This window comes from Cavia porcellus, unplaced genomic scaffold (assembly GCF_034190915.1).
Source record: "Cavia porcellus strain 051 isolate PalLab524CR breed Dunkin Hartley unplaced genomic scaffold, mCavPor4.1 scaffold_25, whole genome shotgun sequence".
NCBI lineage: Eukaryota > Metazoa > Chordata > Mammalia > Rodentia > Caviidae > Cavia > Cavia porcellus.
Genome location: NW_026947508.1, coordinates 24463886 through 24481540, shown reverse-complemented (window position 1 = coordinate 24481540; position 17655 = coordinate 24463886). Strand labels below are relative to the sequence as shown.

The 17655-nt window shown below is 41.1% G+C and overlaps 1 protein-coding gene across 2 annotated transcripts in view; it reads left to right on the top strand.

Annotated features, from left to right (window-relative positions):
• Positions 1-4070: 4070 nt before the first annotated feature.
• The window catches only part of Ptp4a2 (protein tyrosine phosphatase 4A2), a 29062-nt gene continuing 15477 nt past the window's right edge, over positions 4071-17655 (top strand). The window contains exon 1 of one of the 2 annotated variants that reach the window (XM_063235972.1): positions 4071-4255. The gene's annotated coding sequence lies outside the window, so the exon portion shown is untranslated. Of the gene's footprint in view, positions 4256-4370; positions 4498-17655 lie in introns of those variants that run through there. The other variant, XM_063235973.1, reaches the window with a different exon arrangement.

The window sequence follows — 17655 nt, the reverse complement described above, 5'->3', positions numbered from 1 at the left end:
TTGACAGTATTTAAGGCACTTTCAAACTCTTCATTTCAGGGCCAGGGATTTAGCTCAGTGCTCTAAGTGCCTGCCTGGAAAGTGCAAGGTTGATCCCTGGTACAAACAAAAACAACCCAAAATTCTTCATTTCAGAGCAATCAAATACTATCATAGCTAAGCGAGAACAAAATTTCATTTGTGAACACATCTGTCCAAGAGCACAAAGCTAATAGCAGCAGAGCCTGTAGCTAGCTTGCCTTTCTTTTTCTTTCTTTCTTTCTTTCTTTCTTTTCTTTCTTTCTCTCTCTCTTTCTCTCTTTCCTTCCTTCCTTCCTTCCTTCCTTTCTTCCTTCCTTCTTTCTTTCTTTCTTTCATAAGAAACAGGGCATAGCTATGTTCCCCAGGATAACCTTGAACTTCTGGGCTCAACTGATCTTTCTGCCCCTCAGTCTCTCCAATGTCCGGAACTATATAAAAATGACACTGTGCCCAGCTACAGCCTGTTTTTTTTTTTTTTTTTCGAGCCTGTACTTTAAAATAAACTCTATAAGGCCTGGTGTGGTGGCTCATGCCTGTGTAATCTGAATACTTGGGAGGCTGAGGCAAGAGGATTACCATAAGTTTGAGACCAGCCTGGGCTATGTAAGTTAGTTCGAGGCCTGCCTACATTACAGAGTAAGATCCTGTTACAGAAACAAAACAAAATCTCATGAATTGAATAATGTTAAATTTTCTATTTTATTTATTTAATCTATTTTTGAGGTGCTGGATAAAAGATTGAGTCTATGACCTTTGCACTGAGCTATATCCTTCATACTATTTATTTTGAGGGTCTTGCTATATAGTTCAAGCTATGTAGGTCTTGCTTGGCCTCAGGATTACTACGTAGCCCAGGCAGGCTTTGAATTTATGTCAATCCTTCTGCCTCAGCCTCCTGGGTGCTGGGATTATAGATAGGCATATATCACCACACTTGGCATCCCTAGTCCTTTAAAAAATTAAAAAGAAATTCTTTTCATTTTGAGATAGGGTCTAAGTCATTAAATTGCCCAGATGGACCTTGAACTTGCAATCATCCTGCCTCATCCTCCCAGAGTGCACAGGTTACAGGTGTGTGTCACCACACGTGGCTGTCTTTTCTATTTTAGAGATGAGTTAACTCATTTGCAGAGAGATGAAGTAACTTCCCAGAGTTACACAGCTACTGGCTGGCAGATGAAACGATGTAGAGTCTGAGGGTAGGAACCAGGCACCTGGGTTGAGTCCCAATCTCAGGGTCTGTTTCTTTGCTATATTACTATTACTTCTTTCTCTAACTCCTAATTATGGCAGGTCTACACAGCTCCTGCTACCAAGGAGCCAACACTGTAAAATCAGCTAAGGATACCACCAGCTTTGCCTCACAGGAGTGCTAGGAAAATTACTGTCAGTGGTACTTGGTATGTTTCAGCAGAGGCCCTGAATAAACTCAGGGCACTTAGTGTGAAACACACTATCAAGGGCAGTTCATGCCTTAACAAGGGGCCTGAAGCCCAGTTTCTGATCTATTTGAAGTGTAGAGGAAGTATAACCACATTACCTTATAGCCCTCTTTGGGAACCATTTGGACGGCATAGGTTAATAGGATGCCAAACCTTTTTGAGCTTTCAGAAATAACAAACAGCTGGCTGTGGCATGTGTGCCCTATAATTGCTATCACTGGGCAAGGGTATCTCTGCTGGTCATGGTGTAAGGGAAGGTGGTGCCACCAGGGTTTCAGGCTTTTCATTCTTAGAGGCTAATGTTTTTCCAGCATCTCAGAAGGGTTTCTAGCTTACTTGTAGGGATATCAATTATTGACAGGCGTTAGACTAACATCATGGTCAACTGGGCTCTGGAAGTAGACAAAACCTGGACAGAATCTGATTCTATCATATCATGTCTCTGAGCCTCCATTTTTTTTGTACCAGGAATCAAACTCATGACTTAGCCCTAGCCAGGCAGGTACTGTGTCACTGAGGTATATATCTGGCCTCCATTCCTTTTTAAAATGGGGATAATAATACCTCCTTCACAGGGTTATTATGAAGCATAAACTTGATAGTATATTTAACATTTTCCTCAGGGTTTGGAATACAGGAGATGCTCAAAAAATGGCCATGATTGTAACCATTACTGTTATCCTTATGCTGTTATGTTATTTACTGATATTTTAGGGCCACATCAACAGCCAGATGGAAGGAAGATTCATTCACTTGTTCAGCAGTCTACTAGATTATCCAAAGTAGGCCAGTCTAAGGACAATCCTGAAAACAGGCATTTAAAGCTTAATGCTATAAGTGCTATGGTAGGGAACTGCATAGGTGTTTTGAGGCTTTAAAGGGAGAGTCAGTTAACAGGCCACACAGCAAAAGTTTTGCAGAGGAGGTAGTTCTACAATTCCAGACTGCTTCCAGGAAGTGGAAAATGCTACTTGCCAAAGGCAGAGTACAATACATGCAGCTGCTGAAAATGTGTTCTTCACTCCAGAGGCTGACTCTGATCTGCTTCTTGTTGCTCAAGGCCTCTCAGCTCCCACACAGCTCTGCCAGGCAGGCTTGCTGTAGAAAAATCCCCTTCTGGGGCACCTGGTGGTAAACAGCCCAAGTTCAGTGCTATGGCTTCATGTGGCTGAGTCATAAGACCTTTCTTTCAGCAACGAAGCTCTAATGGAAGCCTCTGGTCAGGAGCAAGGCCCCAACTCAACCTTGTGGGAAAGGGTTAGTGGTGTCTGACTACTGCTTTTCCACACTAGGTCAGGTTGAACACGTGGTGGAGAGGTGGGAAAGAGGCATCCTCATTTCTTTTTAGGTAACTGCCTGTTCTGGGTAGGTGAGAATACCTAAGGTAGAGTGGTGTGTGTGTGTGTGTGTGTGTGTGTGTGTGTGGACACATAACCCCTGCTGCCCCTATCTCTCAAGTAGGAGTCTCCCCAGTTTCTTCCAAGCCACCTTTCAGGGCCTGTTCTGGCTGCCTACCCGCAGTGGCTCAGATCAGTCTCCCAACTCACTACTGATCACTTTTTTCAAACCAAAACGTACAACTAATGATCTTGCAAATTTTGGGCCAGCTTCCAAAGTCAAGAGGCAAAAACCTTTCCTCTGGGATAATCAGCATCGTTAAAGGGGACACGAGGGTAGAAACCTTGAAATTCACAGTCTTCTCTTTATCAGGCGTTTCTTTCATACATTATTGATAAGTGAAAAAAGCCCATCAAATAGCTATTATTTCTACTTTTTAGTTGAGAATGCTTAGCAAGGAGATCATCTGTCCAACTTCGCAATTTCTGAAGTCTGAATTTTGGCCTGTCAGTGAGGGTTCTTAGTTTGGGAGTGTGCCTTAAGGAAGGAGGCAGGGAGCAGCACTAAACTGTCCTTCGCAAAGACCCGACAAGGCATTTGAGGCCTCCAAAGCAGCCAAGAACTCAGCTGCATGGTTTCCACTTGTGAGTTGGAAATCCCCAAGCACAGGACTCGGTCGCCGCCCCATCCCATCAGCAGCTGGCCGCAGGCCGCACCGCGAGGGAGCCAGAATAAGCCAGACGACCTTGCGGGTCACCCAGCGGCCGCGCGCCCTTGCCCTAGCCCAGGTGCGGACCGGCTGGGCGTCGCAAGGGCAGCCGACTCCCGGGGTCACGTCCCCCCCACCTTTCGCCGGTCACATGGACCCGCCTTCCGTCGCCGGCAGCGTGGAGCAGAGCGAACCAGAGAAGGAGGTGCCGAGGGCAGTAGGTCAGCGCCCCGCGGGGAAGGTGGGCGGGGCGAGCTGCTCGGCGAGCGGCGGCCAGCCAGTCAGAGGCGCCGAGGGCGGGCCAGCGGCAGCGCGCGCCGCGCCCCGCAGCGCCCCCTGAGGGGCGGCGGCGGGAGCTGGTTCCGGCTGCGCGCGCAGCGGTGGTAGTGGTGGCGGCGGAGCGATCAGCCAGGCTGTAACCGTCGCCTGTCCCGAGCAGCTGGAGCGGCAGGGCGGCCGGGAACGGCGCGAGGCGACGCCACAGGAGAGCGGCGGCAGCGGGGTTAGCGGCGGCAGCAAGAGACGCAGCGGCGGCCCTAGCAGCAGCAGCAAGACGGACTCGTGGACACGCGCCGCCGCCGCCGCCGGGCCGGGCCGGGTGTCGCGCGCCGAGGCTGGGGGGGAGTCGTCGCCGCCGCCGCCACCGCTACCGCCGCCGCCGCCGCCGCCGAGGTGACTGAGGAGAGAGGCGCCTCCTCGCTCCCGCCCCCTCCGGACTTCAATGCCCAGTCCCCAGCTCGCCAGCGTGAGTGCGCCCCTCCCGGGCGGCCTGCGCCGGCGCCCGGGGCCTCGGGCAGGGGAGGGCGGGAGGCGCCGCTGCCATTAGTACAGGCCTGAGACACGTCCCCGGAAGGAGGGCCGGGCCGGGCCGGGCTGGGCCGGCGGCGGGCGGGCGGGGAGTGAGGGAGCGGACAGGATCCTGTGTGGAGGAGTGTGGGGTGCTTGAGCGCGTGGGGTAGAGCGCGAATGTGTGTGGTGCGGGAGAAGGTGAGTGTCCTTGTGGGTGCGCGGAAGGGGGCGAGAGCCGGATGGGGCATATATGAGAGTGGGAGAGTGAAGAGAGTGAGTGGGAGCGAATCCAGCGGGGAGGAACCTGAGGGGGGCAGCGTGTGGGCACGAGTGGGGAGGAGGGTGTGGCGTGGGGGGATATCGTGAGGACAGCGTCCGGGAGGTGAGTGGCAGATGGGGGAATGTGCAAGGTTGTGCCTGCGTTTGTCCAGCGTGCGAGCAGGTATCCTGGACGTCTTGCTCCTTGGTCTTTGTGTGTGGGGATAGTGAATTCAGGTATCCTGGAAAAAGTAGTTATCTCTAGCAGCACATCTTGTCACTGAGTCCTTGTGTTCAAGAACGAGGAAAGGATCTGAGTCTTCTAGTGACACAGTGATATCTGGCGCTGGGATCTCCGCTCCCCAACGGATGTGACTTTTTTCTTTAATTTCCCCCCATCCCTGCTGCCACGTTTCATGAAATTGACATGAGTTTCCGAAATTGTCAAGGATATGATTGTCATCCCATCTTAGTCTGGCGGCTCTAAGAGCTAAGTCTTGATTCTTGCCCAGTGTGCTGTTGCCTGTGTTCAGAAGCATAAACTTTTTTTCCTTTTGTTTTTGGTAAAGTACTACTAATTTTTCAGGTGAAAAGTTTTGTATTATTAGATAAGTTCAAATGAGAAAGTGAAGTGGTATCTTTTGGATAGTGACTTCCTATTTTTTTGGAGAAAAGCTCATAAGAAGTAATAACAGTATAACATTGATGAAGAAAAACCATATGTTAGTTTATTTCCTGGTATTTGTCAAGGAATTAGTAGACACCAATTCTGGCATCACTGTAGGCATTCAGCAAATGCTTGTCAGTTTGGAATCACCAGGCTGTAACTACTGCTTGATGAGTGGATGGTAGTTGTTGCCATGCTGTGTATTACGGTAGAGTTTCTGACAGGAAGTGACTGGAGTTATGCCTTGTTAAGTGTGTGAAAGGGAATTAAGAGTACAGGAGGACCCATCAGAATCTCAGAATCACTTGCTGGTATACCATTGAATTAGTAAAACCGCACGAAATTGCCAGGATTCTGACCCTCCCCACTCCCCATCGCCTATTAGCGGTCCACCCCAGGGGTGCTGTAAGACTGAGCTCTAAGCGCAGTCCTTTTTTTATTTTTATTTTTATTTTGAGATAGGGTCTTGTTAACCTGCCAGGCTGACCTTCCCTGTTTCAGCCTCCTTGAATAGATGAGATTATAAGCATGTGCTGCTGTGCCTGGCTGATCCTGATTTTTTAAAAGTTGCTTATTAATGGACTAATCATTGTCATTGGTTTTTCCCATCTGGTGTTGTAAAAGTAGGGATTCTTAGTAGAGTACCTGAAGAGGGATTTTATGTTTCAGTGAGACTGTCGTAGAAGATAGTGATGTTTCAGAAGTTGAAATCTTTCAAAGTGACTTAAAGGTGTTTTTTTTTGGTAATGGACTTAATAGAAGTGTGAGCAAATTATTGAAATAATTCAGATTAGCAGTCTGAATTACATTTTTCTTACGAGAACTTTTTCTCCCAATCACTAATATGTTGTGCTTTCAGAAATCGTGTTGTCATGCTTGGTGGAAGGGGGGGGATTAATTAGTATTAAGTGCCTACTATGCTACAGGTGTTTTTTTTTTTTTTTTTTTTTTTTTTTGTCTTTTTCGTTTTTATCGGTACCAGGGATCGAACTCACGACTGCCTGCTTGCAAGGCAGGCTCTTATGCTGCTGAGCTAAATCCCTAGCCCCGCTACAGGTGTTTTTATGTTCTCATTTAATTCTCACAGCCACAATCAAGTGGGTAGGTATCTTCATTTGCTTTCACTTGGCACATTTTGAGTTGGTTTCCAGTCTGCAGCCATCAGGGATATGGTAATAAAACCCCATAGACTTAACAGTGATGGGATGAAGATGTGGACTCCTCAGGTTAAGTAACTTGTCCTAGCTCAGGCTCCTAACAAGATGGGAGCTATATTTAAAAAATTGAAGTCTGTCTGACTGTAAAACACTTGTTTTTGCAGGACTTCTAGTACTTTTGGTGTTGTCTCACTTTGTGCAGTGTTCTTGAAGCTGGTACAGATGAGAGCTATATGAGTTAAAGGAGAAGATAGTGGCTGGAGGCAAAGGGATGGGTTAGGAAATGCTGACTTTAGGCCTGCTGGGGCCTAAGCTATGTTTTTATGTGGGAGGAGATTTTGTCTTGAAACTGGCTTGGGGCCCCAGGGTGTGTGATTTGAGACAGTTTTTATGAGGCACCTGGGATATGTCTGGATGAGGGAAGTCTGATTAAAGAAATGTAGTAGCCTTTTATGTATTTTATTTTGGAGAGGGTGGGGCAAAGGGTATTTCTTGGAACTAAGAGTCACCTGGAAGTTGCCACTTTGTGAAAGTTTCTGTTGAGCTTTGTGGGATGCTTAAATCAGGAGTTTGTGAGGAGCATGTGAGAAGACATGTGAAAGCACTTTGTTAATTATAAACTGAACTGCAGACACAAAGTAATATTACCAGTAAGACTTTTTCTCCTAAGGCAACAGTTTAGTTGTTACATTTAGCAGCTAGAAAAGGCTAGTAGTATTTTAGAACACTTTTACAAAGGAAAAATAGTGTAGAACTGCTGAACGGGATATTTTCTGATTCAACAGCAAAAGTTAGACCACTCCCTGCATGAGTCAGTCAAGTAATATTTAATTCGAGTGAACTAACTTTATAGGCAGAAACCATTTACAACATCATGAGCTTTAGTGGCACTAGGGAAGAGTAAATATTTGAATGCTTTTTGCATGCAACTTTTTAAAAAGTCCAAAAGTCACACATACATAAACACATATGCATATAGTTTACTTGAAAAAGTTGTGAACAGTTAAAAATTAGATTTACTTTTCTTGAGGGTCCCCTATGAACCCCCCCCCCAAGATATTGAACTCAGAAGCCTAGTTAAGCTTTGCCACTGAGCTACTATCTCCAGCTCCTTTCTTGATAGTTTTATTCATTTTCTCCTTTAAAGGTAGTATTTCCTTATGCAGTAATTGTAGATCACTTTACAGTTTTGAAACACAGTTGAAATGCAGTAGTGTTGTAGTTTGTGGGGTTGGTAATCAGTAAAACTTTTTTAGAAAAGTATTTACAAATAATCAGAAATAGCACGTAAGTTTTGACTCTTAGAAGAGTAAAACTTGGAGTTTTAATACTAACCCTAATCCCTAAAATAGTGTTTTTCTTTCTTTTTCTGGTAAGTACAATTCCATCAGCTATATGAGTTGTTAAATAGAAGTTGGGGATCTTTATAAATTTTTGAGTAGCTGGAAATCAGGATCCATTAGTTTTTATTTTATTTTTTTGTCTTCTTGACACACAATTTCATTATGCAGTTCATGGTGGCCTTAAACTCACTTTGTGGCCCAGGCTGACCTCACAGTGCTCCTCATGCCTCAGCCTCCCAAGTGCTGGGATTACAGGAATACACCATAACACCCGACATGGATCCATAGTTTTAATATGGTAGATAGTTATGGTTTATGAGTAGGGTGGAGTAGAGACCTCTTTATCTTAGAGTATTTGAATACTTAAACATTTCTTTCTTGAGAATCTTTGTGCTGGATCACAGTCATCTCATTTAAAACTTAGTATCTATAAGGATTCTTTTAACTTCATGCCTAAGGAAATTGATTTATAGGTAAATTGTTGAATTCCAAGTTTTAGAATCTAGGTAAATGGATATCAGTAAGTAGACGGCAGTAGATAAAACCATGGTTATTTTTGTAATTTTTTTCTCTAGAAGCTTATGGTACTTAAATTCTTGTCAGGAACAGGGATAATTTGATAAATGGTGACCTGAATATATTAATCCATGGGGTATTAGCATCTCTCCTCCATTTTCACTTTCTGAACCATTATGATATGCCCAATATATATATTTATCTTATCATCCGAACCATGTTCTCTGGTTCAGTTGACTTCCTGCCCACTCTCTTGGGACTTGATGCCTTATTGGAGTGCTTAGTGTAGAGCTGAAGTGGATGTTGTGTACAGACCTTGTTGGAATTGTAGAGGCTGAACCAAAAACTCACCACAAGTTTAAGTGCCTACAAACTACATTTCATGATTTCAATGTAAATTCAATGTAAATTTATAAGTACTATGTTGGCTTTTTAAACTCTAGAAAAAAATTTTTTTGTTTCTTTGAGTCAGAGTCTTCTTTTTTTTTTTTGGTACCAGAAATTGAACTCAGGATCTCATGCATGCTGGACAGGTACTCTTGTCTGTTGACTTATATGCCTGGCTCAGGGCCTGAAAATCACTGTTTGGTTAGGATTGGTCTTGAATTTGTGGTGATTCTCCTGCCTCAGCTTCCCAAGTGCTTGCATTACAAGGGTGCACCACCAGGCCCGGGTCTAAATTGGAGAATTTTAAAATTAGGCTTTCCTGTGATCTTTTTTTTGCTAGTTGATCCTGATTTGAAGAAATATCTGGGACATTAGAATAGTCTTTACCCTTCAAGAAAAGGTATATTTAATTTCTGTCCCAGTATTTTTGAGTTAAAATTTCATTCTCAGAAAATGTTGGTTCTTTGGGCATGAAATGCACTCATTTGTTTTAGCATATCAGATAAATTACTTTAACTTTTATTTTTTCTGTGGCCAAAAATGTTGGCTCTTAACTAATGTGTTATTTGACAGAAATTCAAATTCTCAATCAGGTCTGCTGTCTTTTAATTGTACTCTAGTTTTAGTTAAAATTTGTCCATCCTTTTTCCCGTTTTATGGGACACATTTGCTAGGTTGTACTGTATTTGTAAATTGGATTTATGTACATATTTGATATTTATTGTTCTTAGTAGCAGGACAAATTGGTGTGTTTTCTGCTTTCTATTGGTGAAATTTCTATCATGAGGGAACAGAATGATGAGTTAGTACAGAAGGATATGAGTCATCAGTAGGATTTGTCAGCAAAATGAGAAGGGTATGCTAGAGAAACAATAGATTCTAGTGACATTATTCTTTATTCCACAGTTGGCTACAAACAAGTTTCCTTTTGGTGATTAGTTTAAATTATGAAAATTATGATTTTTCTGAGTGAAAAGTACTTCACATGTAAGTCATAGATTATACTGTCCTTTGTTTTTCAAGTGAGGCGGGATCTCCATTTGGAAGTCTTCAGTCAGTAGAGTATAATTAAACTGATTTCATCTCTTTGCTAGAGAAAATAGTTTAACTATCAAACAGGATTTAAGAAGTTAATATTGTTATGGTTTTTGGTAATTGTGGAGCTGCTCAGATGAGAAGGGACAATACCAATATGGCAACGTTATGTAACATGAGCATGTACTAATTCACCAAGATGATCACAATTATTAAGTATTGTAACATATCCTAAAAAGGGGGCAGTATTTGTATTTTTTCCTCATGGCTACTCCTCTGTATTTAAATTCCTAAGAGTTTAGTAACTTGAGTTGGTCTGAAATTCTCAATGTGGTCAAGGCCTCCCCAGAGTTACCTAACCAAAGGTTAAGCTCCTCATTTGAGTCACACTAAAATACCACCAACTGTTTCTGCCAGTTTCTGCCCTACAGATATCTTTCAGCAGAGGCCTTAATCCATTAGTTAATTAATTAAGTCCATGTGTACAGTGCATAATTTTTACTCATGTGAAGTTGGTAAATGTACATAACATACCTTAATTAATTCCTTTTTCCTCCCCTTGCCCTCCTTTTCCTGACCCCTCCCTCAATTTCTTGATCCTTTTCCTATTTAAGAAATCTCTATCTCCCTACTTCCTATCTTTTATTTTGCTTTTTATTTATAACAGTAGCTTTAATTCTGTTCTGCTCTTTTCATGGTTAGTCTTTTCAAAGTGTATTCCATTAATATGAAAACTTAATTTCTTTCTTTTCTTTTCTTTTCTTTTTGTTAAGAGGGCGGGGGTTGAACTCATGACCTCGTGCTGAGCTAAATTCCCAGCCTCTGAAAATTTATTTCTGTCTAGTGTTTTTCACCCTTATTGATTCTTCTGGGAGCTGGATCCTAGATAATGTTTGTATGGTATGCACATAGAGCTCTGCAAATGCCTGTTCAAGAGGACATGTGCTACATATTTCATTTGGAGAAAGAAGAGGAGAGAATGAATTTTTTGTAGCCCCTTTCCTCTCTAGGTACTGGGGATTGAACCCAGGATTTTCCTACTGAGCTATTCCCCTGGCCTAGACCTTTTATTTATTTATTTAGTTGTGTGTGTGTGTGTGTGTGTGTGTGTGTGTGTGTGTGTTTTAATATTTATCTATAAGGCCACTAGTTCAATCCAGTATCGGCTTTCTTTGCAAGGTTGTGTTGGTACCAGGGATCAAACTCATAACCTAGTCTTGCCAGGCAGGCACTTATACCATTGAGTTAAATCTCTGGCTCCTGTTTTGTTTTTGAGACAGTCTTGCTGTGTAGTTCAGGTTGCCCCTGAGTTCACTTGTGTAGCCCAAGCTGGCCCCAAACGTGAAGTAGTCTTGCCTCAGCCTCCCAAGTGCTCAGACTACATGCGCCACAACTGTTGGCCAATCCTTTTATTTTTTCATTTGAGACAGGGTTTTGATAAATAGTGTAGGCTGGGCTCAAACTTTTGATCCTTCTGAAGCCTTAGCTTCCCAGAGTGCTGGATTGCAGACATATGTCACCATGACTGGAGAATTTTATATTCTTTAATTGAAAAGAAGAGGAATTTGAACTAAGCTAGTAAGAAAAGAATAATAATCTCTTGACAATGATGTTATAGAGATGTTTTACCATTTTTACTGTACATTTTGTGTATAGCATGAAAACATTTACTCTGAGTTGTAAAGTTGGTCAGTGTTTCTGTTTTTGTGAAAATAAACATAATAGGTAATAGTATATTTAAAAGGCCACTAGCAGCATGTATACAGAGATGTTTATGATATAAATTGTGATTAATAAAAAGCAGGTATAGGAGAGGAAGTGAAATGTAAGTTAATTGGCTTTAGGGGAAATTTAGACCAAAATGCCCTGACAGCAGAAAAATTTCTGGGGCTAAAACAAAAGAATTTATGCTGACAAGATGTGTTTTGGAATGCTTTATTTTGTATACTGTACATGTTTCCTTCTCCATTTTGGGGGGATAGATAATGGACAAAATGTATTTTTCTATACATTGGACAAAATGGGAAGTGAAAGTTAAGTTGACTCATAAAATACTAAGTTCTGAACCATGGTATATTTTAAATAATGCTAACAGTAGCCTGGAAAGTTTTGCTTTGCATGCTGCTCCTGTGCTGTAGGTTATTTTGAAAGGTGATTCAAATAACCTTTCCCAAGTATCTATTTTGCAACCTCAGGAACTTGCAGCTGTTAATGTCATTCTAACTGTCCTGACCTAGTTGAGAAAACATTTCAGAGTAGTGTGGATAGGCTGAATTCAGGTGTCCTTTCAAATTCTTATTACTGAATTTGCTTTAGTACAATTAAAATTTAGAATCTTAAATGTATTTATTAAGGAAAAAATTGCTTCATTGAGTAGTTCTTGGGTTAATGTATGTATGTATAGTGATGCTGAAACTGAATAAAAAGATTAAAAAACTTAAATTGGGGGCTAGGGATTTGGCTCAGCAGCATAAGTGCCTGCCTGGCAAGCACGAGGTTGTGAGTTCAATCCCTGGTACCACAAAAAAAAAATTAAAAAAAAAAAAGAAGGGGGCTGGGGATTTAGCTCAGCGGCATAAGAGCCTGCCTTGCAAGCAGGCAGTCGTGAGTTCGATCCTTGGTACCGATAAAAAGGAAAAAGGCAAAAAGAAAAAGAAAAAAAAAGAAAAAAAAACCTTAAAATTGTTCCCCAGGAAAATTATATAAGCTTTTGAGAGTTAAGAAAGAAGTGTAAATCGATGAGGGAAAACAGATTTAATTCATGGGAGAGTACCTTAATTGGTGGTAGTTCTGTGTAAGGAGATTACCACAGTTGTTTAGGAAAAGAATGTGCAAGAAGCATGGTATGATGGTGCACACTTGTAATACTAGCACTTGGGAGGCTGAGGCAGGACAATTGCTGTGAGTTTGAGGCCAACCTGGGCTACATAATGAGACCCTGTCAAAAAAAAAAAAAAAAAAATGAGAGTTGGGATTCCTTGTGTGTGTATATGTATGTTGAGAATTAAACTCAGGACCTTGTGCTTGCCAGGCAGGCACTGTGCCATTGAGCTATATCCCTGGCTTTGGGATTCTTGAAATGTTCAAGTCTTTAAAACTTAAAGCCCATAAGAGGGGTAATCATGATACCTTTGCCTGGAAATAGAACTATCAACACAGAATCAAATTAATAGAACGACTCAGTGTAATTTTCAAAAGATTAACTGAAAGCAATTAGATTAATACCCACTATTAGGATTGTGCAGTTAGAAATTTTTTTTTTTTTTTTTGTATTGGGGTTTCACTGTGCAGTTCAGGCTGGCCTTGAGCTCACTTTGTAGCCCAGGCTGGTCTCGAAGTCACAACGATCCTCCCACCTCAGCCTCCCAAGTGCTGGGATTATGGGCATGAGCCACCACGCCCGGTTGTGGTTAGAAATTTTAATGTCATTAACCAGTATAAAAAATTTTTGTGTTTAGGAAAGTGAAAGTTTTCTGTAGTGTCACTTAATTTCATTTAATTTTTATTTAATAGCTGGGCATGGTGGCACATGCCTGTAATCCCAGCATTTGGGAGTCCCAGGCAAGAGAATCAAGCAGGAGGAACACTGAGTTTGAGGCCAGTCCAGGCCTGCCTACACTCCGTAGCAAGACCCTGGCTCATAAAACAACAAAACAAATACTATGAAAGAAGAAATGACATTTGGACAGATTTGTCTGAAGAGTTGCTAATTTTAGAGGAAATAATGAAGTACGGAATTAAAAGTACTTAATACAGTTTTTTGTTGTTTTCTTTTCTTTCTAACAGTGCTGGGGATCAAACTCATGACCCTGTGCTTGCAAGGCAGGCACTCACGCTGTTGAGCTAAATTCTTGGCCCTGTTTTTTAAATTTTTTTTATTTTTTATGATGCAGATTCCTGAACTCTATTTCAGATCCTACTGAGCTGAATTCTGGGGTGGGTCTGTAGGAATCTACATTGCCCCCCAACCCCCACTAGGGATTGAATTTGTGACCTTGCACCTTCTGAGCTAAATCCTTGGCCCTGTTTTTGTTTTTTGAGATAGAGTCGCACTGTTTAGTTCAGACTTGGGTTGAACTCACTAGCCCAGCCTGTTCTCAAACTTGGCCTGTTACTGCTTCAGCCTCCCAAGTGCTGCGATTATAAAGATATGTGAGTTCAAGGGCAGCCTGCACTATACTGTGAGACCTTGCCTCAAAAAAAAAAAAAAAAAAAGCTAATTTTAAAGATAGAAATTTCTAGAAAAGGACTACTCCTAATCACTGGGGTACACACACAAATTGGGAACACACCTCTTTTTCATTTGGGTGGCATCGAGGCCTACAGGACTTCAGTAAATTACTGTCACTGGTCTCAGAAGCAGGTGTGATTGTTGGTTAATTGCTTTGCTTTCCTTTCTGAGTGTCAAGCCCTGTTGTCTTCTGCTGATTATGAAATGTTAAGACACCAAGGTCACAGTTCTATTTTATAGAACTGATTATTGATTTCTGTACTGGAATTTGATTCTCAAATTTTTTCCTTAAATGAGAAAGTAGAAAAGTAGAAATACCCCAGGGAGTAATGGAAAAAATTTTAAGTGGTAAAACAAAAATTTGTTATTTATTTATTTATTTTTTGTCCTTTTGTTTTTTATCGGTACCAGGGATCGAACTCACGACTACCTGCTTGCAAGTCAGGTGCTTATGCTGCTGAGCTAAATCCCCAGCCTCTAAAACTTGTTATTTTTAGCAAATTTATAGATATCTTGGATCTTTGTATATGACAGATAACTAATAAAAACTATGAATTCACTAGGACTCTATTCAGTGACGGAGGAGAAAGACATAATTTGAGTCAGACTTCTAAGTTTCAAGAAGCCAGAAGTATTCTTTATTAATTTGACCAGTGCAACAGTAGAAGATAAAAAAAGTAGATAACACAGAGGATATATAGCTTTTTCTGGAGAGCACTGATGAGTTGGGAGTAAATTATGAGAAAAAAAAACTTGTTTTGTGCCAGGGATTTAGCTCAGTGGTGTAAATTCAAAGTCATGAGTTTGATCCCCAGTACAAAAAAAAAAAAAAAACCATAAACCAAAAAACAAACAAAACTTGTTTTGAGATTAACCAGAACATAAATGTTTAATTAGTAAAAGTAAGTTTTCTCCAGTTTACAAGCGTTTAGATACTTTTTCAAAGGATCAAAATGTAGTAAATATAGTAATACTTTTTTAAAGTTCCCCTACTCAACTGTCTACTGTTTGAACAGGCTCTGAATGTTAAATTAGGCATCTGTGAGTTCTTACAGTTACTTAGGACCTTGTCTCCTTCCACAAACTTCCATGGACAGTCCTTGGGTTGTATTTTGGAATTTATCTTGAAACTGACCCTTTCTTATCCTGTTTGTTGCTACTACCTTGGTCCAGGCTAGCATTATCTCTCTTGGATTATAGCATCACCTTCTGTCCCATCTCCCTAAACCACCCTTACTTGTTTTATAATCTCTCTTTTCACAGCAGCTGTAGTGATCCTTTTAAAACATAAATTGTCAGTGTTGATTCAAACCCTTCTACTGGCATCTTGTGGAGTACCATCCTGTGAATAAAAGCCAGTGGCCCATAAGGCTGTCTCCTCTGACTCTTCATTCCTTTGTCCTCTGCCCCCCTAGCACTGTGGCCCCCTTGTTCCTGGAACCCTCCAGGCATGTCTCCACCTCAAAATCTACTCTGTCTAATCTCTGGTGCCTGAAACGGTCTCCCAAGTATCTTTTTGGCTCACACTCTCAGGTCATGGATAAAATGTCACTTTTTTTTGTTTGTTTTTGCAAGGCCATTACTGATAGGCTTATTTAAATTTAGGGTCCTTCCTCCCCTCTGGCACTTCTGATTCCCCTACTTTGCATTTTTTCCCCTAGTAGTGACGTTTGTGCCCCCTCCTCCCCCTTTTTCCTACAAAATGTAAGATCTGTCGTAACAGGAGTTTTTTTAATTTAATTTTTATTAGTACAAGAGTACATTTATTGTGGGAAATTTATACATGTATATAATACATCTTAATTCTTTGTTTCTCCTTGCCCCTTCAACTCTTGTTCTCCTTCCAATTTGAGAAAGCTGTTTCCATTTTTATCTTCTTCAATTCTCTTTTTTAAATCCCTCTCCCCTCTCTTCCCTTCTGCTGCCATCCCATCTCTTGTTCTCCTTCCCGTTCAAAAATAACTATTTACTATTATTTATCTTTTATTTTGCTCTTTATATTTTTGGGTTTCTCATTTAAAGGAAACCATGTGATTTGTTTAATACCATGTGATATTTAAAATTGTGTTTTTAACATTATCTGTTTACCTAAAAATACCTCAAGTTCACTCTTCTTTATGGCAGAGTGTGTAGACTCACCTGTTACAAATTGTGCTGCTGTAGATATTGATAAGCACGTATCGCTGTAATATGATTTTAACAGCAAGATTCTTAGAAGGATAATAGCTGGGTCCAATGGAATTTCTATTTTTAGTGTTTTTGCGGAATCTTTGTAGTGGTTATACTAATTTACATTTCTATCAACAGTGTAGAATCCCCCCCTCCACTGCACACCAGTGTAGTATTATTTGATTTCTTTTTTTTTTTTTTTTTTTTTTGTCTTTTTTTCCTTTTTTATCGGTACCGGGGATCGAACTCACGACTGCTTGCTTGCAAGGCAGGCGCTTAAGCCGCTGAGCTAAATCCCCAGCCCATTATTTGATTTCTTTTTTTTTTTGTCTTTTTCTTTTTTTTATTGGTACCAGGGATCGAACTCACGACTGCCTGCTTGCAAGGCAGGCCCTTATGCCGCTGAGCTAAATCCCCAGCCCCTGTATTATTTGATTTCTTGATGATGGCCATTCTTTCTAGAATAAGGTGGTAGCTCAATGTTGTTTTAATTTACATTTCTCTGATGACCAGTGATGTTGAACATTTTTTCATGTATTTATTGGCCATCTGAACAACTTTTGAGTAATGTCTTTTCATTTAAGTTGCCCATTTTTTGATTAGGTCTTTTATTTTGGGGAGTGTCTAATTTTTTGAGGTCTTTATATATTCTGGGTGTTAGTCTTCTGTTTGAGGAGTAGCTGGGAAAAGTTTTGCCCACTCTGTAGGTTGTCTTCGTTGTTGGTTGTTTCCTTTGAATTGCACAGGGTTTTTAATTTGATACGGACCCATTTGTTTTTTGTTTTTGTCTTTTTTTTTTTGTTGTTGTTGTTGGTCTTTTTCCTTTTTTATCGTACCAGGGATGACTGCACACTTGCAAGGCAGGTGCTTATGCCGTTGAGCTAAACCCCCAGCCCTTGTTTTTGTCTTTTTGACACAGGATTTTACTATGCATTTCAGGCTGCCTTTGAACCTGCAGCAGTCCTACCTCAGTGCTCCCAAGTGCTGGGATTACAGACATGTGCTACCGTGTCCAGCAGTATGGCCCCATTTGTGGATTTCCAGTATATTTTGTGCCATTGGTGTTCTGTTCAGAAAGTCTTTACCTATACCTACATCTGACAGGAATTTTTTTTTAAATTGGTCTTGATGTCCCTATTAAAAGTACGTGATATATATGTCCAGTAGACGCTTGAGTTTGTTCTTAACTAGACATTTCAAGGAAAATATGTGTCTCCTTATTTGGATAAATTCTTTACTATTGAAAGTTTATTTGTACTTATTTTGATAGGAAGTACAGGTGTGTACTGATGTAAAATGAAGTTGTTTTAGGAAAAAATTGTTGCAAGATTTGTCTAATATGCAGTGCATATTATGCTTGTGTGTTGCCCGATTGTAGAAACTAAGCTGACACAAATTTTTATGACTTTCTGGTAAGAAAAGTAATACAATAAACATAGGCTTTTCTTTTGTTCGCTTGTTGTTGGTTTTTGTTTTTGAGACAGGGTCTCAGTATTCCGGTCAGGCTAGCCTTGAACCCACTGTATTACCCCGGTCTGGCCTCAGACTTGCAGAGATTTTCCTGCCTCAGTGTCCTGAGTGTTGTGATTACAG